At 44.2% G+C, this 27,119-nt stretch overlaps 2 long non-coding RNA genes across 3 annotated transcripts; both read right to left on the bottom strand.

Annotated features, from left to right (window-relative positions):
* Nucleotides 1-1,008: 1,008 nt before the first annotated feature.
* LOC111095873 lies at nt 1,009-11,414 on the bottom strand. The gene is made up of 3 exons (XR_005353751.1): nt 11,364-11,414; nt 3,456-3,559; nt 1,009-2,366 (listed from the first exon to the last, which is right to left on the bottom strand). It is a non-coding gene; the product is annotated as an uncharacterized LOC111095873 (long non-coding RNA).
* A 2,122-nt stretch (nt 11,415-13,536) lies between these two features.
* On the bottom strand, nt 13,537-26,552 carry LOC111090681. Of its 2 annotated transcripts, none has more exons than XR_005353749.1 (3): nt 26,284-26,552; nt 21,856-21,976; nt 13,537-13,589 (listed from the first exon to the last, which is right to left on the bottom strand). It is a non-coding gene; the product is annotated as an uncharacterized LOC111090681 (long non-coding RNA). The 2 variants fall into 2 exon arrangements; XR_005353750.1 differs by lacking the exon at nt 13,537-13,589 and adding an exon at nt 20,711-21,457.
* Nucleotides 26,553-27,119: the final 567 nt, after the last annotated feature.

The raw sequence follows: 27,119 nt of genomic DNA, 5'->3' as shown, positions 1-27,119 counted from the left end.
ATCTGCACTGCTTTTGTCAGATGCCCAGAACTGTTACCAATTCAGGCTCATAAAATTAACTTCTCAAACCACTCAGTGTAGATTCAAACCTCAAACTGCAAACCTGATATATGGTCACAAATTCCTGGAAGCTACTTTTCTTCCCCACCCAGAGCATGGGCAAAGACAAATTACCTTATACTTCTCTTTGGTAAAAGTCTGATTTTTTTTTTTTTTAATATATTATTCAGTCCATTCTTTCCTGGAAGCCATAGCCCTTGGTGGGGAGGGGTCTTAGAATGCTCAGGTTCATCTCCCTAATGTGCATGAGTCCCCCCTCTACTAAGGCATTGTCTACCAGGCCTACATGACCATGGAAGCATCTAGGTCACCAGACTAAGTACCCCCAGCATTGCTTACAACTGCAGTTTCAAGCTCCCATTCCATGTGTGGCTCCTGGGAGTTTCCTTGGCCTTCTTCTGACCTCAAACACACTGAAAAGGATATTCGTTACATTTAACTTAGCATTTCTAGGTATTTTGTATTTGGGTTACCCTGTTTTCACTTTGTTGTTGTTTGTTCTGATGAGTTAGCAGAGGTTCCAGCCTAGTTAACAACACAGTGTGTCTTGGAAGCTGAGCACAGGGCACTATTTTTGCTGGTGAAGCTCTAACAAACCTGGCACAGCTCAAGGGCCAGCAGTTCTGGTGGCGGTTGCCCAGCATGTAGAGTGAAGCTGATTAGGGCAAAAGCAGCAGCTCTCCGGAGGCATGAGGTTGGGGTAGTGTTCTCAGAGTCATTCCTGGAAGCCCAGCACAGATCTTGCTCCTCCAGATCTCCCAGTGATTTTGTAAGAATCTAATTCCCTTTGTCATAGCTCTTTCTCCTTAAAATAGAAAGAGTGGTTTCTTTTATCTATGACTGAACCCTGCCTAGCACAGACAGCAAGAGTCTCAAGACAGAAGTGATTAATAAACATAAAAGGGTTTGGCCATATTTGTAATTGGAGAAATGCAAATTAAAAGGATATGTTTTTAATTTTTTTAATTTTTTTTCAAAAAGATACATTTTACCTATTACATTGGCAAATATTCAAAATATGATGTCCAGTGATGGTCAAGATTTGAGGAAACAGAGACACTCTCATAAGAAGATTAATACAACTTTTCTGGATAACAAAGCTTTAAAAGTGTATACAACCTTTGACCTGGTGATTCTACTTCTTATAGTTTAACCTAGAGGAATAATCAAGTATGTGCACAAAGATTTAATTGCAAGAATATTCAATGAATCATTGTCTGTAGTTTTCTTTTTTTGGTAGTTTTTTAAAAAGGAAATTATCTCATGTTGAACAATTGAGGGCTGGTCAAATAAATTACAGCACATACATAATAGAGAACATAATCCAAACTTTGAAAAATCTGTAGTACAAGAATGCTAAAGACAAGGGAAACTGTTGCTAATGTTAAATGGAAAAACCAGTGGCAAACAGCATGCACAAGATGATCTCGTTTTTAGTAAAATAAGAAGCTAATGAAACAATATTTTCAAAATATTAGCAAATAATAAGCATCTGACAAACATTATTTTGAGCAAAGAAGCCAGAGATAAAACACCTCACTTTAAAAGAAGCCAAAATCATGTTTGCCTTGATGTGTGTGGGGTGGAGAGGATTCAGGGAAAATGGATATTGATTGGGAAGGAGCATAGGAAAACTTCTGGTTACTGGAAACATTTTATATCTTGAGCTCAAATGTGGTCATACAGGTATCCACAAATATACAACTTTATTGAGCTATGCACTGAAGATGAGTATTCTTCAAGCACCTTATTGTCTGTGTGTTAAAATTGAACGAAAAAGTAAATCATTCTGCCGGTGTGTCCTGTGCCCTGCCCTCATACTGGAGCAGATGGTTAGTCACATGCTGGTTGTCTGGAGAGAGGTGTGACAAAGAGCTAGCCTATGTGGCAGCAGCTTCTTTCAGCCCACGTTCTCCTCTGGGCTGATCCATCCTAGGGCTGTACCAGCTGCCCTGCCTGCAGAGTTCAGGAAGGAAATTCCTTAGCCATTGGATATGTCCACCTTCACACTGAGGTTTGCCTTGGTCTCTGCCCCTACCTCTATGGATGGCCCCATCTGAAACCATCCTAGGGCAAGAAAAAGGCAAAGAGAAGGAGGGTGTGCCCCAGGAGAGGAGGAGGATGGAGGTGAGAAATGGGGAGCAAGACATTGAAAGGGGGATCCCTGGGTGGCGTAGCGGTTTGGCGCCTGCCTTTGGCCCAGGGCGCGATCCTGGAGACACCGGATCGAGTCCCACGTCGGGCTCCCGGTGCATGGAGCCTGCTTCTCCCTCTGCCTGTGTCTCTGCCTCTCTCTCTCTCTGTGACTATCATAAATAAATAAAAGAGAAAAAAAAAAGACATTGAAAGGATCTATTTCAAGGAATTACTAAGCAGGGACAGTGGTCAAATATCTCCCATTGTAAAGAAAGAAAGAAAGGAAGGAAGAAGCAGGCAGGCAGGCGAGCAGGAGCATAAAAGACTTCAAAGATGTGCAATAAAATATAATAGAGTTATGGATGCATTTTCTTTCTTTCTTTTCTTTTTCTTTTTTCTTTTTTTCAACAAATGTGTATTATTCCTGGAATAAGAAAAAGAGGGTGTTTGTGCTTTATGGTACTTAACATGTTACAGTAAGAAGTGCACAACATGTATCAGTTCCCAACAGGTCCTTTTCAATTTTGATCTTCTGTCCATCTGCCCTGGTCGTAGATTATCTCAGGTCAACCCAATCTGGTCTGTGATAATCTTGGGGAATGTATAACCTTTAGGATTGTGCAAGAAATGTGATTTTACTGGGAGTCTTTTTCTTGATAACAAATTACTGAAGATGGAGCCAAGAAAAAAAAGGTGCTCTGGCATTCATGAGCAGATGTGCTGGATTCTCTCCAGCATTACACACAAGGTGGGTCCTGAGCACAGAGCTGTGAAGGAGGGAGTGGTTACCTCACACCCCCAGGCCTTCACTTTCCATGCTCTTCCTCCCTTTAAACACTTGTTCCTAGGAAGGGCTCTATAGACACTTTCCTACTGAACTTAAAAGCACTTAGAGGGGCACCTGGATGGCTCAGTTGGTTGGGTGTCTGCCTTCGGCTCAGGTCATGATCACAGGGTCCAGGGATCAAGCCCTGAGTTGGGCTCCCTGCTCACTGGGGAGTCTGGTTCTCTCTCTCCCTCTGTACCTTCCCAGACTTGTGCTCACACTTTTTCTCTCTCAATAAGTAAATAAAATCTTGAGTGGGGGAACTTAGAGAACAGAGCCCTCAAGAGGCTCAGAATCCAAGGAGAGATTCTCTGGTTGTAGATTTCTGCAAAAAAGTCAGCTGCCACATGGGTGTTTTAATGATGGGACAAGCAGCCTCTCCCACCCACTCAGCCACTATAACCCTGACCTATTTCCCACTTACTGTTCTTACCTCACTGTTCCTGACCTGGACGGCTCGTAGTTGTTGCCACAATGTAAAATCGTATCATTGTTGATTCCGCCCCATTCTATACTCAGTTTGGTGATCACATGCTTCTGAAAAGAAAGTCTGAGGTGACCTGGGATGCCCAAGGGGCTTCTCTGCAGGAAGTGGGCCTACTGAGCGCTGGAAAGTTGCATGTAGTTGGGAGGCAAGGAGATGCAAGGGCTTGGAGGCAGGACTATGATGAAACCCATCTGGCTGGAGCAGAGAATTTAGGTGGAGTTCCTTCTGCCCAGAGGCTAGATAGAAGCTCAAGATGCATTTCCTGATAGGATGGATGGGATGGTAGGATATGGAAGAGCGGCTGATTAATGTGGATTTTATGTTGTAAGTGATAATGAGCCAAATAAATACTCTGAGCAGCCCAGTGATAAGCTGAAAACGTACTTTAGGGAGATGGATCTGTGCAGGACAGATAAGGAAGGGAGAGCTGGTGATGAGGAAGCTGGGCTGTAGGCTACTCCCCAGCAGAGAGAAGCCTTAGGGAGGCAGCCACAAAAACAGACCTTACAAAATAAGAATCACTGGATTTTAGTGCCTAATTAGATGTGAAGGGTCCACAGTAGGAAAGGACCAAAGTCAGTGCTGACATATAAACCTGGGGAAATTTGATTCACTTCCCTGCGCCTTTCCCATTAATTCATTCACTGCTCATCAATTGAACATTTACTGTGTGGCAGGCCCTATGCAAGAGCTAAAGATGAAAAAGATGGATAAGAGAGACCATGCCATGAAGTTCATAGCCTAGTGCAAGAAAAGATAGAATCTGCAGTTATAAAAATGATGTGGAGATGCAGGATGGGCGGTTGGCCCAGGCAGGAGGGTCTTTAATCCCTCATGACACATAGGGGACCATCAACATTAACACCTCCCTCCCACATTGGCTCACTTTGCCATGGCTTTTTTTTTTTTTTTTTAAGATTTTATTTATTTATTTGTTTAATTTTCTTTTATTAAGATTTTATTTAATTACTCATGACAGACTCAGAGAGAGAGAGGCAGAGACACAGGCAGAGGGATTAGCAGGCGTCATGCAGGGATCCTGATGTGGGACTCGATCCCGCGACTCCAGGATCACATCCCAGGCTGAAGGTGGTGCTGAACCGCTGAGCCACCCATGGCTTTAGATGGAAGCAAAAGGTGAAAATTCCCAAGGGGCTGGAGGTGGGGTCTTGTGTGAAGGAGAGCACTGTAAAGAGGAAGGAGGTCGAGAAACCTGCCTTCTTTTCCTGATCCCAACCATACCAGGTCGCTACACATTTGGTTAGATCCCTGCTTAGCTTCTCACGTACGTTTCTCCCACTATCCTAAAGATACTGCTGAGAATTCTGGATGTTGGAGTTGGAAAAAAAAAATTAATATACACAACCTTATTTTGTAGATGAAGAAACTCCCCTGGCAATGTTCCGTGTTCTTCATACCTCTCTCTCCTTGCTTTCACCAACCAAACTTAACTATTCTGGGTCATTAGCAAGATAAGTGATGAATACACAATAATGTGTTAATAAATCATAGAGTGGTGTTATGAGCTGGTAATGACTTAATGTGTTTTTCCTTCTAGGGTCATATATATTTTATAACAAAGTTCTCCAATACTCTTAACAACAATGAAGCCAAGTAAAAAACGTATGCCCCTAGATGGATAGAATCATAAGGATAGGAGGAGCATAAGATAGGAGCATAAGAGGGTAAGGGGGCTATCTGCAAAAGAGAGAGAGAGAGCTTCCCCAATTTCACCTTCCAAACCCAGTTTGCTGCCTCCTTGGCTTTCTATGAATGCAGCTAACCTAATACATTCAAATTCTTCTCACATGGACCAAGCCGATGGATGTATGATCTAATCAGGAGCAAGGGCAGGTGGGAGATAACAGTCATGAAGGTAAGAGGACACCATAGAAACAAGACGGGAATGATATAATCCTCTATTCCTCTTCCCTAATATTGGGATTTGAAATAATTTCATAAGCAAAGTAAGGTATGTAATGTCAGTTGCATATCAGAGATTTAGATCAATGATGTAGGGTCAGAAACCCCAGGAAGCATCAAAAGATGGGCCCTATCTTCCCAGTGCTGACACTGATGAGCTAGGACCCACCTCCTAGGGCAGATTTACTGTGTTCTCCAGGCCTCTGGCCTGATTTCCTCTCCAAACAGTACAATGTTTCTGCTGCACCAAGGACCAGCCAAGGGGACAGAAAGGCTGAAATTCAGCTCAGGCTCAGCTCACCAAGCCCTACGTCATGACCAGGTCTACACCAGTCCAGAGTAAAGAGTACCTTTTTTTTTAGTGATCTAACTAAAGAAGTGTCTGTTTCTAATTTGAACAAAGGCATAACTATCTATCTATCTATCTATCTCTTGCCTCCCTGGAGACTACAGAAGACTAAACTGATGTCTTTGTAAATAAGTAAGGTAACTTCAGTCCCTCTCAGGGCCGATGTCAAGACCATGCCAAACAAAACACAGTACTGAATTTAAAAGAACACATTGGAGAGTAATTTCCCTCATGCCTCCAAGTGTCTTGAAAATTGTCCATTGCCACCACTTCTATTCATCTCAGATAATGCAATAAGGCAAGAAAAAGAAATAAAAAGCATAAAAAGTGAACAGGGAGAAGTAAAATCATATTTATTTGTAGATAACATGATTATAAGCATAGAAGAAATAAATTTATCAAAGTCACTGTCTATAAGGCAATACTCAAAAATCAGTCATATTTCCATATATTTACAACCCAAAATTTGGAAATTAAAAAAATTGAATATCATTTATAATAGCATCAAAAACATAAATACCTAGGGCTAAATCTAATAACAAGTGCCAGATCTCTATGCTGATAACTGCAAAACATTTCTAAAAGAAATTAAAGAAAACCCAAATAGATATTCTAATATGAAGAAGGAAGAGATCCATGTAGTGGTAATGTATCTACATTTGACTTGAAGTGATAAAGTATTAGTTCTAGGGACACCTGGGTGGCTCTGTGGGTAAGCCTCTGCCTTCCGCTCAGGGCGTGATCCTGGGTTCTGGGATTGAGTCTCGCATCGGGCTCCTTGTGTGGAGCCTGCTTCTCCCTCTGCCTATGTTTCTGTCTCTCTCTCTGTCTCTCATGAATAAATAAAATCTTTTAAAAATATATTAGTTGGGCAGCCTGGGTGGCTCAGTGGTTTAGCGCCACCTTCACCTTTGGCCCAGGGCCTGATCCTGGAGACCCAGATCGAGTCCCACGTCGAGTCCCACGTCGGGCTCCCTGGATGGAGCCTGCTTCTCCCTCTGACTGTGTCTCTGCCTCTCTCTCTCTCTGTTGCTCACGAATAAAATATATATATATATATTAGTTTTAATTAGACTATGAAATGTTAAGTCTGTACATTATAATCCCTAGAACAACCATTAAAAACATACAAAGAGATACAATGAAAAATTCAATAGATAATAAAAATGAAGTGGTTGCCTGAGTGGCTCAGTTGGTTGAGTGTCCAACTCTTGATTTCAAGTCATGATCTCAGGGTGGTGGGATAGAGCCCCACACTGGCTCTAAGCTCTGCAGGTAGTCTGCTTTGGATTCTTTCCCTCTTCCCCTCCCCCTGCTTTCTCTCTCTCTCATAAATAAATAAATCTTTTTTAAAAAAAAGAAAAACAGGGGCAGCCCAGGTGGCTCAGTGGTTTAGCGTCACCTTCAGCCCAGGGCCTGATGCTGGCAACCCAGGGTCAAGTCCCATGTCATGCTCCCTGCATGGAACCTGCTTCTCTCTCTGCCTGTGTCTCTGCCTCTCTCTTTGTGTCTCTCATGAATAAATAAATAAAATCTTTAAAAATAAATAAATAAAAACATTAAAAAAATTCAGATAATCCAAAATAAGATAGGACAGAAAAAGTAAATGGTGAAAAACGGAAGAAGCAAAAAAGAAATAATTTTTTTAACTAACCTAAATCCAGACATGTCAATAACTGCATTAAATACAAATAATCTTTTTTTTTTAAGATTTTATTTATTTATTCATGAGAGACAGAGAGAGAGAGAGAGAGAGAGAGAGGCAGAGACACAGGCAGAGGGAGAAGCAGGCTCTATGCAGGGAGCCTGACATGGGACTTGATCCCAGGTCTCCAGGATCACACCCTGGGCTCAAGGCAGCGCTAAACCGCTGAGCCCCCGGGGCTGCCCAAATATAAATAATCTAAACCAGTGTCTGCAAATTTTTTCTATAAAGTACCAGATAGTAAACATTTGGAGATTTCTCAGTCATATGATCTGTGTTGCAACTACTCAAGTCTGCTTTTGTAAGGGAAAAGCTGCCAAAGAAAAGAGATTAATGAATGAGCATGGCTACGTTTTAATAAAACTTCAGTAACCAAAACAGGCCACTAACCAGATCTAACCCACAGGCATAGTCGCAGGCCATGATCTCAACATGCAAATTAAGAGACGAGTTTCAGAATAGATGAAAATACAAAACCAGACTATATGCTGTCTGCAAAATACACACACACATTCACACACACACACACACTCATCTTAAGTATAACGATAGAAGTAGCTTACAAACAAAAAGATGGAAACCAATGTGCCACGCAAACACTAACCAAGGGAAAGCTGGGTGGTTAGGTTAATACCAAAGGAGACTTCAGAGCAAAAAAATGACCCAGGATAAAGAGGGACATAATGGCTGAAAGACAATTCTCTAAAAGCCCTCACGTCTCTGAACATCTTGTGAGCAGAGGCAAATGACTATCTTGGATCTTGAGTATTTTTTCAAAGATGTTTGTGCAGTAACAGCACTGGACACAGAAACCACTCCCCTCCCGCGTAAGACAGCGGCTGGTTTGCTTTCAGTCCAGTATAATAACTGCAAAGGTCAGGAAGATTTCCCGCCCATGATCAAAGATTTGGGGTTCCCTAATCCCAGGGATCATCTGCTGTGCTACAGCCCACTGCACAGGCAGGTGCCATCTGGCCCTGGTTGCATCAGCCACTGAGCAATGGGGTTCAAGGAAGTGGTGAAGAGGCTGACAGTGTGGCTACTGCTTTTGTGGCTACTAACATCCTGTGTCTTCTGCCAGCATCTATGAAACCGTGGCAGGCTAACAAGCTTGCAAGTGGGGTAAAACCTCATACCCTTTACTGTGCTTGCAAAGGATAAAAGGGTTGCCAAGATGGCACAGCCATTCTAAATGTGACAACAGAGCTTCAAAATACCTGTAGCAAAAAATGATAAAACGAAGGGGAAATGGACAAATCCAAAATGACAGGTGGGGAGTTCATTACTCCTCTCTGTGATCGATGGAACAAGTAGAAAATTAGCAAGGACACAAAACTGAAAAACACTATCAACCAATTAATATAATTGATACTTGTGAATAGATCACTTAATAACGTTCATCCTGAGAAACACTCACCAAAGTAGACCATATCCAAGGTCATAAAACAAGCCTTGATAAAGTTAAAAGAACTGAAAGAATACAAAATTTGATCTGTGACCACAATGGAAATAAATCAGAAATCAATAAGAGAAAGAGAGCTGGAAAATCTCCAAACTTAAAAATTACTCAACAATACTTCTAGTTTCAACTCTCCAGGCTTGGAGAGACCCACATTTTCATGGGCTTTAGCTCTGGAAGCCCCACCATGCTTTCAGGCAGGGGAAGAGGAAAATTAACCATTTTGAAAAACACCCAAAGAGATCTCCATAACAAAGGGCTTCCCTCTAAGGGAGTCTTATCTGATTTGAAGGAATGGCAATTAGCCAATTCAACCCCCCCTCAAGCCTTGTCTCGGGTAAGGAGAGGGGAAAAAAAATCCAAACACTGCTTCTGAAGGTCACTGCCCCAGGACTCAAGCCCACTAAAAACAAATTTAATGATATGATTACAGAATATCTCCCTCCCCTCACACCTTACCACCATATCGACAGGGCTCTGGTATACAGTAACAGGGATTACAATGGAGAGTGCTGGCTGCAAAACACAAGACTCTAAGAAATTCTTAGGAAAGCCTAAAGACAACAGGAAAGCATTAAAAATTGAGGAAACTAGAGGAAATTTCTGGTACTTGCAGCTATAGGAAAGATTAAACACTGGCAACTCCTGGCCCGATGAACATAATTTTACCCTAAAAGCCTGATTACCCCAGTTCCTCTTACCTGATACATTATGTCTGGCTTTTAACAAAAAAAAATTACTAGGCATGTTAAAAGACAAGAAAAATTACAGTATGAAAAGACAAAGCATCAGAACCTGACTCAGAAATGACACAGAGTTTGGAACTATCACACAGGGAATTTTTAAAGTCTATAAGGAAAAAGTAGACATGTAAGAACAATAGCAATAAGCACACCATATGGCCAATCATCTTTCACAAAGATGCAAAGTTAATTCCGTGGAAGAAAGTCTTTCAGAATATATAAAGAACTCTCAAAATTCAACAGTAAGATAATAAACTTTTTTTGAAAAATATTTTATTTCTTTATTTGAGTAGGAAGCGGGAGAGAATCCCAAGAAGACTCCCTGCGGAGAGTGGGGCCTGAAGGCCGGAGCGATTCCACAACCCTGAGATCACAACCCAAACCAAAATCAAGGGTCAGCTGCTTAACCAACTAAGCCACCCAGGTGCCCCCAGCCTGTTTTTTCTTTTAATGGGGAAAAAAGGCTTGACCAGATCTTTTGTCAATATTTATCACAAAGAAGCCCATAAAATGATGTTCAACATCATTAAGCCTTTATAAAATTGCACACTAAAACCATGATGAGGGTCGCCTGGGTGGCTCAGTGGTTACGAGACTGCCTTTGCCCAGGGCCTGATCCCAGGGTCCAGGATCGAGTCCCACATCCGGCTCCCTGCAGGGAGCCTGCTTCTCCCTCTGCCTGTGTCTCTACCTCCCTCATGGGTAAATAAATAGAATCTTTAAAAAAAGAATAAAATAAAAAACAAAATAAAACCATGATGAGGGGGTACCTCAAGGGCTCAGTCAGTTGGGCATCTGGGGTAACTGAAAGGTCCTACATCTTGCCCTGGGAGCTGGTTAAGGTGTGCACATACACACATGAGCGTTCACCTCCCTGTCCTCTTAACTGTTCAGGTGCGCAGCTGGTTATACCTGGTGGTATGCAGGTTACACCTCAATTGGCAAAAAGGGAAGAAAGACGAAAGGATGAAGGAGAGAAGAAAGAGAATGGAGAGAATGAAAGGAAGAGATTGGGAAAAGAAGGGAGGGAAGGGACAAAGGCAGAAAGGAACACCATCACCCAGGGGCGCCTCAAAGAACGAGACCACAGCTCTACTGCCACCTGCGTTGCGTCTTAAAGATGGGGACGCTCTCAGGTTCCCAGAGCAGCCGGGACCGGGCAGAGGCTTGGATCCCGGAGGGTACGACGTCAGAGTCTTTTTTCCAAACCACCTAACAGCTCAGAGTCACCTCCTCCCGGAAAGATGACCTCGAGAAACCTTCTCCCCGTCCGGGAAGGAGGTCGACCTCCCACCCCCGCCTAGGCCGGGAGCCGGCCCCAGGGCAGGGCCGCGCCCCTCCCCCACGGGCACTTTCCCGGGCGGGACGAGGCGGGACGAGGCGGGACCAGGCGGGACCAGGCGGGACGAGGCGCGCCGGCCGCACACGCGGTCGCGGTCCGCTCCTCACGCACGCCCCGTGACTGCGCACGCCGCGCGTGGCGGCCGGCGCTCCTTTCGAGTTGGGAACCAGTTAGGAGAGGAGCGGCCACTTCCACGACCTAGAGCCCAGCCGCTCGCTGGGACACAGCCCCCGGCCCCCGACCGCGCCCCCGACCGCGCCCCCGACCGCGCCCCCGACCGCGCCCCCGACCGCGCCCCCGACCGCGCCCCCGGCCCCGCCCCGCCCCGCTCACCTGCGCGCGCAGCCCCGCCCCAGCGCGCGGCCCGGAGACCGCGGCGCCGGCCCGCACGCTTTTATACGGCGCTATTTTGGTCTCGCGGCCTGATTGGCGGGTTGCGGGTGACGACACGCTCGCGCGCCGCGGGGCGGAGCCGAGACGGGGGGAGGGGCGTTTCCGGCGGGACTGGGGAGCGCGGAGGGGGCTGCGTGTGAGCGGGCTCCGCGGCGCCGAGGCTGCGGGGGGACTCGGGGGCGCTCCCCCCGGACCTCCAAGCCCGCTCCGTGGTCTGTCGGTTACGGTAGGGCTCAGGGAAGGAGCCTGAGAGCCGAACTGACTCGTGCTTCGGGGACGGAGCTGCCGGGCGGCGTTCGGCGTCTTACGAAGCACGTGCTGCGAGCGGCCGCGCTGCTCGGGTGCGGTCTGGTGCCCGGCCCCGCCTGTCGGCGCCCCTGCGTCCGGCTCTGCACCGCCGACCTCCGAGCCCCCGCGGTGCGTCCTGCCCGGCTCCAAGCCAGAGCTCCCGTGCCCTCGTCCCACATGCTGAGCACGCAGCCACGTCTGTCCTGTCCTGTCCTGCTGTCTGGCTGCCCGCCCTGTCGCGCTGCATTACTTTTCTGAGTCTCGGGGTTTTTCAGTTTTCTTTTTGGTGACTGGTTCGCTGCGTCGTGGGTGAAAGTTACTGAATAAACGCCAAGGGCGGTTCACGGAAAACCCTTTTAATCCTCCCAGAGCAAAGAGGACCTTGGGGGAGCTATTGCTCCCGTCGGACGGTGACTGAGCTTGAAAGGGGTTCTGCTCCTGAGTTCTGGGCCTCCTTCCAGTCCCGTCCTGTCGCCTCTGGCTGCAAAGGCCATAAAGGCCTCTGTGATTTCCGTAGCTCACAGCCTGCATTATCATTTGTAGTTGGTGTAGAAAGAACCTAACATAGGATTGAACACGAACATCACTAATAACTATCATTAATTTCAGTGTGCTGGGCATTGCAAGTGCTTAACAGATGTTTGCTTTAAAAGAAAAGATTTTATTGATTTATTCATGAGATACAGAGAGGCAGAGACATAGGCAGAGGAAAAAGCAGGCTCCCTGGGGGGGATCCTGATGTGGGACTCGATCCCAGGACCCCAGGGATCATACCCTGAGCCATCCAAGCCCCCCAAGAGGTGTTTTCCTTTAATCCTCATGAAATCCTCACCTATGACTTAGATACCATTCTTGTACCCATTTTACAGAAAAGGAAACTTAAGGCCCAGAGTGCTAGACTAGCTTGACCTAAGTCACATGGCAGTAGGATGGCAGTGCCGGGATTTTTACACAAGGTTGTCCCACTCCAGTGTTGGTGCCCTTCATTACTAAGTTCTGCGGTTCTTTTCACTTTGTCTTACCTAATTGGAAATTCAGTCTTAGGCTGACACAAAATTGAATTGAGATCAGTGAGTAATTGTTACAAATCCTCAGTGAGATGTTTGTCCTGTTGCTGGCTTCAGAAAAGGATTAATACTGAGGGAAAATAATGGTGCCAGATGTCTTAAAAATCTCCACTTCCTCAGATTGTATGAAACATGCAGTACAAAGTTTTTGAAAAGGTTCTGGATTCTACTGTGCTTGTCAATATGGAGACTGGACTATTCACAAAGTGGCTCACTTAGATCCACTTGGTTAGGAACCAAGAAACAAACTGGTTAGAAGAATGACTTTCAGGGACACCTGGGTGGCTCAGTCAGTTAAGTATCTGCCTTCAGCTCAGGTCATGATCTCAGAGTCCTGGGAGGGAGACCCACATCGGTCTCCCTGCTCAGTGGGGAGCCTGCTTCTCTCTCTCCCTCTTTGCTCTCTCTCACTCAAATAAATAAAATATTTTTTTAAAAAATCTTTAAATAATGACTTTCAGATATTTTTCTACACTTTACCCAAAGCTACCAGAACTACCTGATGGAAGTCCTAAGGACAGCTGACTGCTAGGAGTAATCCCCAGCCTACCACTCTCCCTCTATGCCTAATGCTATGTGAGTTTCCAAATTTCTTTTTTTTTTTTTTTTAAGGTTTTATTTATTAATTCATGAGAGACAGAGAGAGTGAGGCAGAGAGGCAGGGAGAGGGAGAAGCAGGTTCCTCCATGCAGGAAGCTCGATGTGGCACTCGATCACACTCTTAGCCGAAGGCAGACGCTCAACTGCTGAGCCACCCAGGCGTCCCCCAGATTTCTCTGAACCACATTTTCCTTATCTGTAGCTGACTTTGCTGCAAGGATTAAGTTAGATATGTGAAGTTCCTGTATTATTTTGTGGTGTATATGAACTGTTTAAAAAGAGTTTATTTATGAGAGAGAGCATGAGCAGGAGGGCCAGAGGGAGAGAGAGAATCCAAGCCAAAAGTACTAACCACAGAACCTGACAACCCTGAGATCCTTTTGTGGTGGATATAGATATTCAAAAATATTAGTTCTTTCTGGCCCTTTCTCTGAATGTTTAAGAAGGAAAGCACATAGCTGTGATGATTATGTCTTTATTGTTCCTTTTAGAGAGCTACATTTACCACACTGAATTTTATAGTCAGGTAGTAATTTACATTAAGACCAATCTTACCATTTATAACTTTAAACACCCTTATTGAAACTTCAGTAACATCATTTCCAAATATTAGCTTCAGGAGTACGTGGGTGGCTTGGTCAGTTAAGCATCGGTCTCTTGATTTCGGCTCAGGTCATGAGACTGACCCCGTGTCAGGCTCCACGATCAGTAGGGACTCTGCTTAGGATTCCCTCTTTCTCTCCCTCTACCTCTCCCGCCTCGTGACCATGTGCACACATGCACACACTCTCTCAAAAACAAAAAACAAATATCAGCTTCAACTTTAGTTGTGCTTGACATTCATTTAACAGTTACTGAAATCTGTTAAGTAAAAGACATCAATTATTATTTAGTAGAGCTTCTGAAACATTTCAGCAAAATAGCCTGGTTCACAAATAGGCATTAGGCATACATACTTTTATGGTAAGACCTGTTCTTTCTAACTGGTCCCAAGCTCCAATTCTGACTATAATTTTTAATGAAAATGATTTGGTCTGGCAACACCAAAGAGAAAAGGAAAACAAACACAAAAAAACTAAGAACAGAAATAGGCATTAACAAAAATTAGAGTTTTTAAAATATAGAAAGGATATTGTTCCCTTTTAAAGTCATTCATTTTGTTAATTGATCTTGCATAATCACTTTCATCACTGCCAGTGAAAGAAATACTTTTACATCCTCTTCTCAAGTATAAGGTTATAAAATGTACTGAGTGTGTGTGTGCATATTGTGTGCTACACAATGAGAAAGCAGTGGGTATTATCTCAAAAATGCAAACTTTGCAAACCACTACACATCCTAGGTGTTTTAAGTGAACTGAGTTCCTAGAGCCTTGCAAAGCATTAAATCTAACTACATGATTTGAGTTTAAGTGGAGCTATTTTCATCTAACTCAAAAAGTATGTGACTTAAGTAAGCAGCATGTACTTGACATTGGATTATTTGATTCGATCAAATGAACAACCAATTTAATAGAAAACTAATTAGACAAACCCACTTTGTTAGACTACATTATTTTATACTTTAAGAAGGTCTTTATTTATTTTTTTTTAAATTTTTGTTTATTTATGATAGTCACACACACAGAGAGAGAGAGAGAGAGAGAGGCAGAGACATAGGCAGAGGGAGAAGCAGGCTCCATGCACCGGGAGCCTGACGTGGGATTCGATCCCGGGTCTCCAGGATCGCGCCCTGGGCCAAAGGCAGGCGCCAAACCGCTGCGCCACCCAGGGATCCCTAAGAAGGTCTTTAATAGAGCTTGTATTTTCTGATGATGAGAAATTGATGTACAATTATATGTAATATATGAGAAATTAATATATAACATGTAATATACAAAGTTGGTTATGGCAAAAAACTGATGTTATTAGTTACAAAAATAGTCATATGAACTGAGCATGTGATGTGATAAATGCTGGATGCTAATGTACCTCAATATAATAGTTCTGCTTCTTTATTTTAACTCCTTTCATTGCCAACAAGAGTGATTTAAGGTGTGATTCACTCAGATTGTTTTTTGGTTCAATAAAGGGCTGTGTTTGAAAAACTGTCTATCCCTTGACTCTTACTGTTGCCCCAATACAACATCTTCTGTTGACAAAACCAAGGAACCAAAGAGTGGCAGGCAATGAAAGTGCTCTCTACTATTGTGAAACAAGTGATTACAACCTCCACCCTGGAACCTGAGCTCATGAGAATCTACATTTCAAGTGGCACGTTTGAAGCATGTGTGCATTCAGTCATTCATTCATTTATTCATTCAACAAATAATTCTTGATCTCTGTATGTATCCCAAGCATACAAATAAATCTGAATAGGTCATAGTACCCGTTCTGACTGGCTTGCAGTCTAGAAGGGATGAGAGATGAATAAACAGCTGAGAACTAATTACAATGGAGGAATTTAAGTATGTGTGCAAGGGCGTAGAGATGGAGATTGTAAGTAACACCAAGCACAAGGGCTCAGGATGTGGGGGCGTTGAGAGATGAAGGAAGTCAAAATACAACAGCCTGAGAGCCACACAAAAGCATCTGACTACCATTTTGCAGGTAGTGTGACCTAAAGGAAGTTAAGATATCAGAAAAGCTGGCTCGTAGAGTCTGCTGACTGGCTTTCCATGCTGTACTAAAGATAGAAAAATGGAGGACTCAGATCTGATGTATGGTTCTCTTCCCCCTAATATCTGCTGTCATAAGGTATTTTACTATCTCTGTTTTACCTAGGATTACAACTTCAGGGCAACTTTTGAGGTCATTAAGGAAATTGTTTTGCCAGACTTCAGTTATTGTCCTCTGATAGTGAAAAAGTGGTTCCGGTAGCCTGGGAGATAATTATCACATTTCCTACATGCAGTATTATAATATATTTAGATGTGGCCTTTTGTTTAAAAACTACAAGTTTGAGGCTTTCTCAGTGACGTTGCTCACTTTACTGTGAATTACATGGTGATGCTTTCCGCTGGCACATACTTGGGAGTTTAAAATGGCCTCATTCAAGGCCTTAGGCAGCAAGGCTGTACTACAAAATGCAACAGTCACTAAGAGGACACATTCTAATGTAAACACCATTGGTAAGATGAAGGCCAAGTGTTCCTGCCAAAAGAATCAGTAGAGCACAAGAAATGCACACCATGGAATGAACAGCTGACATCAGCTCAGAGGCACGTGTGAGCTAGGAAAGGTGCTGGTTACTGATCTACAAGAATGGCTGTGTCCAAAGACCATGTAACTCAAAATCCAGCAGAATGAAGTATAGAAATATTCCTGGTCATTTGCTGAGCTTTGCATTGGGGAGTATTGATTATTCTCTTGATGGCAAAACTAAGGAATTATACTACACTGAGCAGAGCTGGGCAAGATGGTTCATGACAATAGCATTTTATAGCAGGAATCCTAAAAATACCTAGAACCTAGCAAGATAATCCCTTCTCTGGCTAAAGTTGGCAATCATTAGATATATTCACATAATCTTTGGTTGCAAGTTCCTTCTCCAAAGCTCACTTCAATGGCTGAGACACTGTGGTGATTGCCATGGGACTCTTGGCTAAAAGAAGATAGATTGATAGATAGATGATAGATAGATAGAGGATAGACAGATGAAAAACAGGACAGCTTCATCAGGTACATGAAAGGCCTTTTAAGGAACTAGTTCACAAAAAAAAAAAAAAAAGGAACTAGTTCACACCACTAGAAACAGGTTTTTGAGATGGGCAGACTTTGAAAAAGCTTGATGTCTGGCTGTTGTCTAGAGTTTTCCTAGGCATTCTCCAAGAACTGGAGGTTTCCAAGGAGGGAGCCAGTAACAGACATTCTAGACCTGGTCACATGACAACTTACTTGCCAGTAGAAGGGTACCCTTCAGAGTAATGACTCAAAGTAATTTCGAGTTAGCTATTCAGGACTGAAGTTTCTGGTAGTAAATTGGACAACTAATTTGAAAATACTTTCACCACAAAATACCTAAAAATACTGAATAAGATAAAACAAACTTCTGTTTAGGTACATAGCTAAACTAACAGGACATAATCATCTCAGTTAACGTAGGGCGTGGGAATTTTAGGAAGTCCTACTTCATCCCTATAGATAGTTTGTTATGAAGTTTATCTGTAAAGAGTGAAAGAAAGACATAAAATCAGAATTTCTGAAGTTACCTTCTTAAGCTGATCCCTGTTGTTGATGTTGCTTATTCTCAAATGTAAAATATATACAATACATCATATTCCCATTATAAAAGCAAAGCAAAGCACTCCTTCCTTAATAACTCAGTGCCAAAGCCCATGGGATTGGTTTCCCACACAAAAGGTGTGTCAAGAAGAGCAGTGGCCTGGCAGAGTCAGGAGATTGGCTGCAAATGTATTAAGGATAAAGGGAGTCAAGTTTCTCACTGTTGAGGAGTTACAGATGTGGAAAGAGGAGAAGCTAGAATGAACCACATAGTATTTCATTGGAACTGGAAGTATTAATATGTACTGGTGGTTTTCAATATATAGTGTGTGTGTTTGTGTGTGTGTGTGTGTGTGAGAGAGAGAGAGAGAGAGAGAGAGAGAGATTATACAGATATTTCCTACCTCTGATGATGGAGAAAGCTTAAAGCAGTGAGACCCCAATAGCAATGAGCATCCCTAACACCAAAAAGCTTGATTTCTAAAGCCCACTCACCACTAAAAGCAATCAGGTTTCCCTAATTCCAGTGTTGAGTCAGGGAAAAGTATAAGATGAACCTGGAACATTTTGTTGACCTAGAAAGTAAAGAAGCACTCAGAGTAGGATGGATATAAGTAAAAAAAAAAAAAAAAAAAAAAGACACAGAAGCTAACTTGAATAGGGCCCCACTAGCCCCACTACTGAATCTGGAACAATTCAAGTATCAAAATATGTAATGGTAGTAAGAGAATTATAAATCCACTGAATAAAATAGGAAGCCATGATTCTATTCTGAGATAGATAAACAGATAGGAAGAAAGAGACAGTTCAAAATTATAGTAGCATGCCAACAAACAAATGTAGATGGAATGATAAAATTCTGGTATGATTCTGGTAACCATCATATAATAATTTTAGCAAGAAACTTCAATGTTGCTAAACCAAGTGAAAGAGAGTTTGATGAGAAATGAGATATTTGCATAGTCTCAAATAAATTCTTATTAAAAACAAGTTCCATTAATAGTAGAAATATCTGACAGATACCAGAATCAAGTCATCAAAGTTAACCTCATGTGATGGGCTATAGTGCAGACTAGCTAAGTCCAAGAACCTCATCACACACAGGTAGTCTCCAAAATAGCACAGAGATGGCATAAAGAGTCTAGAAAGCTAATGAATCTGTTAGTGGGGTGGACCCCAAATTCTTTGCCAAGAAGCACGAAAAAGGCTTGAGGAAAATGCAGGCCAACAATGCCAAGGCCATGAGTGTTCATGCCAAGGCTATTGAGGTCTTTGTAAAGCCCAAGGAGGTCAAGCCCAAGATCCCAAAAGGCATCAGCTGAAAGTTCAGCTAACTTGTCTATACTGCCCACCCTAAGCTCAGGAAGCATGCTGGTGCCCATAGCACCTAGGATCTCAACCTCTGCTGAAGAGAGACCAAGGCCAAGGCCAAGGCCAAGGCCAAGGTTCAAACCAGGCTTACAGCTCCACCTCTGGCTCTAGCTCTGGCTCTCTAAAGGTGTCTACCCTCCCACTTCCACCTCCCCCATCCAAAAAAGGCCCTGCAGTAGATGCTTCCATGCACCAGTGTGAAGAAAGAAGACCTGGTGTCATCCTGGGCTGCTATCCTCCTGTGCTATTTGTACAAATAACCTGAAGCAGGAGCTGTCAAAAGATAATTAATATCATTGATAATGGGGCAGATAAAACTATGTGCCCACCTGATAGGATGCACTGAGAATATGAATCATTTTTGTAAAATCCCTATCAAAATAGCCTAACCTAAATCTGAGAAAACATTAGACACACCCAAATTGAGGAACATTCTACAAATTAATTGGCCTGCAATCTTCAAAATGTCAGTGTTTTGAGAGATAAGGAAAGACTGAGCAACCATTCCAGATTGAAGGAGATGAAAGAAACTTGATAGCTAAGAGAAACGTCTACTCCTGGCATTGACCATTTGGCTGTAAAGAACATTATTCAGTTGGTGAAGCCTGAGTGGTGTTGGTGGATGTTGTGATGTCCCAGAGCTGATCTCCTGGTGTTGATGGTTAGGTTGTGGTTGCATAGAAAACCATTCTTATGTGTAGGCAATATGTACTATAATTTTTTGGAGTAAGGGGAAATCAGGCCTGCAACTTACTCTAAACTTGTTCAAGAACCAAAAAGTTCTTTGAATTAGTCTTGCAACATATTTGTATTTTTGAAATTATTTAAAATATATGAAAACCCAAGGACTTTAAGCGTGTATTAAGTTTTTACTGCAAATTCTACCATTCATTCATTAAGCCTATAGTAGGCACCTACTAGGCACTAGGAGCGATACACCATATATCCAGTCACTCTTACTCATCTGGTCTCTGCTCCCCTGAAGAAAAGGATTCTGCAGAGTTGGGCCTGGCAGCAAAAATTTACTTTTGAGATCAAGAGTCTATCAAAGTCAAAATCTACAGCACAGTGAATGCAATCCACTCATTCTTCCCATCGAAGGATTTCTCTCAAGATAAATTGAAGCTGTATTTTGGCTATCCCTTTAGGCACCCCCTTGGTATCGACAGAATGACTGTACCTCTATTTTTGAAGGAGAATGTGCTCTGTAGGATGCCAGAATGCCAGTGGTTAGATTAGCCAAGCATCCCCATTTATTTGTGGCCACGCTTCATATACGAAGATCATACAGTGAGGCCTACCGAACAACAATGGGGACTCCACAGTGCGATTTGTTTAGGCCCTCTGGAAGATGGTACAAGCTTGCTAAGCCTAGTATCCACTCACCACAATCGTTTCCTCACCTATACCCTGAAAGAAGCACCACCAACATATAGTCTACTGAGTGTTGGCGTATATGCAAGTACTTCACTAGATACTGCAGATCTTCCCAATAGGGGACCCCTAAGCCTCCTCTCCACGGGATCCTCCACAGCACCACCCACCTCCCATCAAGTCTCTGGCTCCCATCAGTGGAACCACCATGGTCCTCAAAAGGTCACTCTCCATTTAGATCCACTCCAGCCTCTCCTCCCCTCAGCCCTGTTCCCTCCTCCACTCTAGCCAAACTGGACTGCTGTCCTGGAAGAAGACACAGGCCTTCTTCACGGCCACCTGTTTGCCTCCATACTCTTCTATCACTGCCTGGCATGTCCTCTTCCCTCCTCTCCCTCTGGTAAACTTCCACTCAGCCCTGAAGAAACCGCCTGCCTTCGTCCATTCGGGCTGCTGTAACAAAAATATACCACAGATTGGGTGGCTTGCCAACAGCAAACATCTATTTCTCACAGTTCTGGAGGCTGGAGGTCCAAGGTCAGGGCGCCAGCACCCGTGCCGTCATGTTCTGGTGAGAGCGCACTTCCGGGTTCACAGCTGGTGCCTTCTCGCTGTGTCCTCACGTGGTGGAAGGAGTGACAGAGTTTTCTGGGGCCTCTTTTATAAGGCCACTAGTCGCCTTCATCAGGCTCTGCCCTCGAGACCTAATTAATCACAGCTCACAGGCCCCACCTCCTAGTACCATTATCTTTGGGGTTTGAGATTTTAGCATAGGAATTGGGGGCCCCATTCAGACCACAGCACAGCCCGAATGCCACCTCCTCTGTGAGGTTTTCTCACCTCTCAGAGGTAGACTCAGCCAGTCCCTCACATGGTGTGGGGCACTGAGCACTGTGTTCTCTCTTCTACCTTCATGGCCTTCAGTTTGTCAAGTGCCCATGGCCTTCAGTTTGTCAATCATCTTCAGTGGCCTGGAAACAGCCAGAGGCAGGGGCCACATTCTCTATGGGCCCTTACACTGTGCCCAGCACAGGGTTGGCACTAAATTGTTTCAATAAGCCTCAGCTATTAACAATAACAAAACTCTGACAAGGTCTACTTACTGACTGTGGATGCTCTCCCAGGTTCTTTCCTAAATGAACCAATAAAAGCAGCTGCTAAAATGCATAGATGATCCAAGGGGGGGTGGGGGGGGTGGCTTCTGGGAGACTTCCTCCCTCCAGTAAATGTGAGATAATTAAATTGTCATCTTGGACCAAGACCTGGCAAGAGGAAGTCCAGGGGCGGGAGGGGCTCCCAGCTGGTAAACTTTGGTCAACCAAAGGCTCCAACGTGGGAGCCTCTCTGGGTGGGAGTGGGAGTGGGAGTGGGGATGGGCTGGGGGCTGAGTAGGGGTGGGGATGGGGGCGTGATGAGGCGGGGTGGGGGTGGGGAACCACAGGAGGGTGGGGCAAGGAGAGCCAGCCCTAGTACCAGGCAGGAGAGGGGACATACAGGTTAGTGAGGACGGGAGGCCTTGTATCTCTTTACCTCTAAAACTGGGCAACATCTTTGCATGTCGGCTCAGTCCTCGAAAGAGCAGAGGAAGAGCTGGAGTAGCAGGAGGCACCAATGGCCATGCAAAAACTTCATGGGTTCACATGCAAATCATCTGAGGAAAACACAGAGCATGGTCAATTGGCCTTAAGATTGTCCTTCCCTGTTAAAGGGGAGGAGAAGAAAAATTAGAATAAAAAAACTGCCAGACTTTGGAAGATAAATCATTGCTGTTTAGACTCTGCCCATTTTCATCGCTGTTCCCAGTTGCTCTTCCAGAGGTCTGGCCTAGCTTGGGTGTGGCATTGCTGGTACCTCTCCTTTATCTCTTGGATTAGCTCTCAAAGGGAAATATTTGGGACAAATATTTGGAACTCCACCCTCTGTGAAAAGAACCTTAATGACTGTCTCCAGCACAGCTCTTGGCTGGTCATAGACGGCCAGGGAAGGTGGCATAGTGGGCCTTTGGGGTACCCAGTGTCAGGAAACTTGAAGCTAATGAATCCCCAGCCTGAATCTAGTGCACCTCAGATTAGAACATGTCCCGCTGGACCGTGGCTAAAATAGAATCTTCCCTGTAGCGACATTTCAATGTCATGGCAAGCTTTCAAGAAACTTCTTTCCACCAATCAATTAGTCTTAGGTGCCCTGAATCCTTTCTCCTGGGAGCAGGGAGAGTCTCCATCCTTCCTAGGCCCTGGGCATGAGGTCTTTCTGCCTCCAGTCAAGCTGTTCACTTCCCCCATCCATTGGGAGCCATGCCCATCCATCATGAGCCAACCTGCACCTTGGGATACAAATGGAGAGAAGGGAGTGCCTGCCTCAACCAGGAGCCATCTGTTCAGGGATATGTTGGCCCAAGGCTCAGAGATAAATAGGAGACACACCACTGCTTCACTTCAGCTGTTGACTGATAATAATAATAATAATAATAATAATAATAATAATAAATATCAACAAGTATTCTATTTGTGGTTGCTTATGCCATGCCCGGTCCTGAACTAAGCACTTCATGTATCATCTTATTTCATCTTCACACCAATCCTAACAGACTGGTACTACTCTCCCCATTTCTAAGACCTGCCCCCCAGTGTCCCAGCTACTGAATGGCAGAGTCCAGTTTCCAAGCTCCTAACTGCTCCAACCCTCAACTTTTCCCCAAGGGTACCCGGCCAGCTGATCCTGGTCCTTGTACAAGGGGTAGTTGCCATTCACCGTGGAATCCGTCAGGTCACCCACCGCCTTACAAGGTGGATCTGGGGTGTCTTTACTCTCCTGCCCATCCAGTCTCAACACTAAGAGCTGTCTCAAACCCCCAGACCCCAGGAAGCCTCTCTCCAACTCCGGCAGGGCTGATCTCTACTGACCACCCTTCCCGCTTGTTCTCTAGCACCCCAATGCTTGAAGTGTGATCCGACCAAGAAAAATGTAGACTCTCAGATCTTCCCCCAAATTCACATTTAAACAAGGCTCCGGGTGACTCCGTGCTCCCAGGCTCTTTGCAATTTAGGTCTTCCTCAATTAGCAATAGCTTTGAGTGGTTCTGGTTTTCTTTGTTGGTGGCCCCTTTGTCATTTTGGAGAAACTAGAAGTGGAATGTTGGTTTGCCCCAATCACTGCAGACTGTCCAAACTGCATACTGGGAATACAACTGGTAACCTGGGGTCCTTGCCCCCAGAGTGATCGCCTTATAAGCCCTGCTGAATGGCAGCCTGACATCAGTATTATCCCAAGGACTCCAGTGGCCTCTCAAACCCCACCTGCCCCTGACCTTTGTTGGGGTCCTAGGGGTGCAAAAACAAGCACTCATGTACAGAGGGGCTTATAGGGCCCTGCCAGGCGCTTCATGAAAGAATCGACACTTTGGTTTTTCTTTTAATGCTAAAAGAATATTCTGCCCTAGGGCTCAGACCCCACATCTCAGGTGTCCCAAGTGCCCCAATCCTGGATGCATTCTTGGTGGCATAGCAGCGCTTAGTCAAAGAAGGAGCCACCTCCTGCGGGCTCTGGAATTTCAGAGCCCTGTTTATAAAAGAGTTTACAGGAATCCTGTGGTCTCTGCCTGGCTACAGCCATGTCCCCTGACTCATTGTTCTTCTCCAGAGCTGTCACTACCTCTTAAACAGCTCTCGCTTTTTAAAATCACCTATTTAATGTGTCCTAGCCCTTAGAGAAAAACTATATATTTACTCTTTCTCACTTCCTGTGGGAAGGGTGGGGCCCTACCGCTGCTCTTCAGCAGTTGCTATGATTCACTCTGGGAGTGAGGGCCTTTCAGCAGGGAGGGAAGTGATTTGTGTAGTCTTTGGAATGCAGGTAGGGCTGTACTTTCTGAAGTGTTTGCTGATGAAGGAGCGATGTGGAAGGCAAACTTGTTATATAAAAGCACTAGAGAGTGTGTGTGTGTGTGTGTGTGTGTGTGTGTATGGCAGCCTGTGTCCTGACAGCCTTTGGCAAGGCCAGAGCACCAGAATGTTCTCTCCATCATGAGAGCCAATGCCTCTCCTTGGGTGCAGCCCCAGGCTTGCCCTTGTGGGAAATGAACCTCCTCTTGGAAGATACATTTGTAGTCTGAGTGCCTTCCTGGCTCCCCACGAAGGCCAGTCCTAGGTTTTCAGGGTGCAGATCAGGCAGGGGAAGCTCTAAGGCAAGCCCAGGGAGGCTGGGCTCAACCGCAGCATAGATAGGCCTAGGCCTAGGGTAAGGACAAGGGAGCTCTGGGGGTAAGCCGCACCTGCATTCACCCGCATTTGCAAAGATCCTTGAGAGCCTCGGTGTGAGTGAACCATCAGCCCCAGCCCAGCCCAGAACAAGGCTAAGGAGAGTACAGTGTGGGAGGCAGCAGTTGGCTGGGGAGTGTACACCTGGCGTGGTGACAATTCGAGTGTTAGGACTTGCTTTTCCCCTTCTCTGTTTCAGAGGTGGTGCCATGGAAGGGTCAGGAGAGTAGAGACTGGAGCTAGCCTGTCTGGTTCCAAACTTAGTTCTGTCACATGCTGGATGCAGAGTCCTCAGGCAAGCTACTTAACCTCTCTGTATCTCAGTTTCTTCCTCTAGAAAAGAGACAATAACAGCATCCACTTCATAGGATTGTTGTGAGGATTAAGGGATTAATTCACGTAAAGAGCTTAGAGCAGTGGCCAGCGCATAATAAGTACCCGATGAATATTAACCATTATTCTTTGGGAACAAAAATCAATGTCCCAGAGGGTGGCAGGGATGGAGTAGGGCAAACATTTTAATCTTCTCAACCTAGGAGACAAAGTTCATCCAACGATTTTTCTACACAATCAAAAAGAAAAGAATGACCGGGACACATTGCCTCCCATCAGCAGGGAAGCATTTTCAGAAGATGTTGTAGTGTGGTAGCAAAAATCCTAACTCCACTCTAGAATACATTATCTTAGGAAAAAACAGTAAATCTGTAGGCTGGTTCTCAAGCCTACATACTTTCCATTTTTCGAAGTAACTTGATGGGTTCCTAAGATTAAGAGAGTATCAGCATTCTGAATCTATACCCAGGAGTTTCTGATTGCTTTTTCCACATTAAATATATGATTTTTACGTTTAAAGGAAGGACAGATCTCTAAATTAAGTGCATTTAGGGCAGCCCTGGTGGAGCAGCGGTTTGGCACTGCCTGCAGCCTGGGGTGTGATCCTGGAGACCCAGGATCGAGTCCCACGTCAGGCTCCCTGCATGGAGCCTGCTTCTTCCTCTCCCTGTGTCTCTGCCTCTCTGTGTGTATGTCTATGAATAAATAAATAAAATCTTTAAAAAAAATTAAGTGCATTTAGATGTTTGTCTCTTTTTATGATACCTGTGAAGCCAATCCTCACCTCATTTTCAGAGCCCGCTTCAATCTCTTTAAAATCCATGTAATTAGGGGCACCTGGGTGGCTCCATGGTTGAGTGTCTGCCTTTGGCTCAGGTCATGCTCCCGGGGTCTCAGCATCGGGCTCCTCACAGGAAGCCTGCTTCTCCCTCTGCCTATGTCTCTGCCTCTTTCTCTGTGTCTCTCATGAATAAATAAATAAAAGCTTTTTTTAAAAAAATAATAAATAAATAAAATCCATGTAATTAGAAAGCACAGCTCCATATTAATCTTTGTGTGTCTATTTATCTTTCTAGTCAATGGGCATTTATTAAGCATCTACTACATGCCAACTTCTATGTTAGATGCTCTGAAGGTTATAAGGATGCAAGAGATCTAGGGTCCTATTTAGGGAAGACTAACTAGCACCCAACATATATGTACTATATTAGGACAGAATCAATAAAAGAAGAAGAAATATTGAAGACACCATGACATGTTTACATCAGGATTAGCTAACTAGTTGGGAATTATAACATCAAATCGAATAACATTTCCAAATGTAAACATGTTCTCTTTTGAGAAGCTCAAAGGCACATTCACTACTTACCTGGGGGAGTTTAGAGGCTTGGAGAGAGTGGCAGTCACAAAAACCACAGCCAGACAAACCAAACCAGGGTCATCTGCTGAGAAAAGGAAGAAACCATGTCTCCCTTAAGCAAATAATTTCTCAGGTGGCAATGGAAAGCAAATCAAAGAATTAAAAAATAGATTAGCATTCCCTTCTATAAACACTTCTACTATCATATGACAAATTAGTGTAAACTCCACATGTACTTGTATCAAGAAAATACACTGCTTTCATGAAACAAAAAAGAGCTCTCTGATTCTTCAGAGAAAAGGAATTGTTGTCACATAAAACCTGTTGCCTAGCAACAAAACAGCAACTCATCACACCTTCCTTCCAGCCATGGACACACACAGCCTCACCCTCTTGCCTGCTCATTCCTCCTGACTAACGAGTACAGGGCTCTTTTGATAGGATCTGGAGTTGGGAGGACTGGGTTTTAAGGTTCTAGTTTAAAAGCACCAATCAGTATGGAAGTTTTGAAAATTGCTAAGAATTTAATCATAGAGTCAGAGCATTTGCAAAAGCCACATACAATAAAACAAGAGGCCCATTCTGCTGGGTTCTTTTTCTTTTCTGTTTTGTTTCCAATAATGACAGTTTCTCAGGCCTGAGCCAGGGGCACCAGGGTGGTCCTCCTCCAGCCTTTAGGCTTAGTATGAAAATGGAGTCATGCAACACAGCACTTCACTTCAGACCCTAAATCCGTCAGTGAAAATCCATGTCCTTTGCAATACCAGCTTCATTTCATTGCCAAATGCTAAGTCAAATGAGCAACTCTCCTCTTTTCAAATGCCATGTATAACAGAACCATTGGA

This window comes from Canis lupus, chromosome 1 (assembly GCF_011100685.1).
Source record: "Canis lupus familiaris isolate Mischka breed German Shepherd chromosome 1, alternate assembly UU_Cfam_GSD_1.0, whole genome shotgun sequence".
Classification (NCBI taxonomy): domain Eukaryota; kingdom Metazoa; phylum Chordata; class Mammalia; order Carnivora; family Canidae; genus Canis; species Canis lupus.
This window is presented reverse-complemented; position numbering and strand designations above follow the sequence as displayed.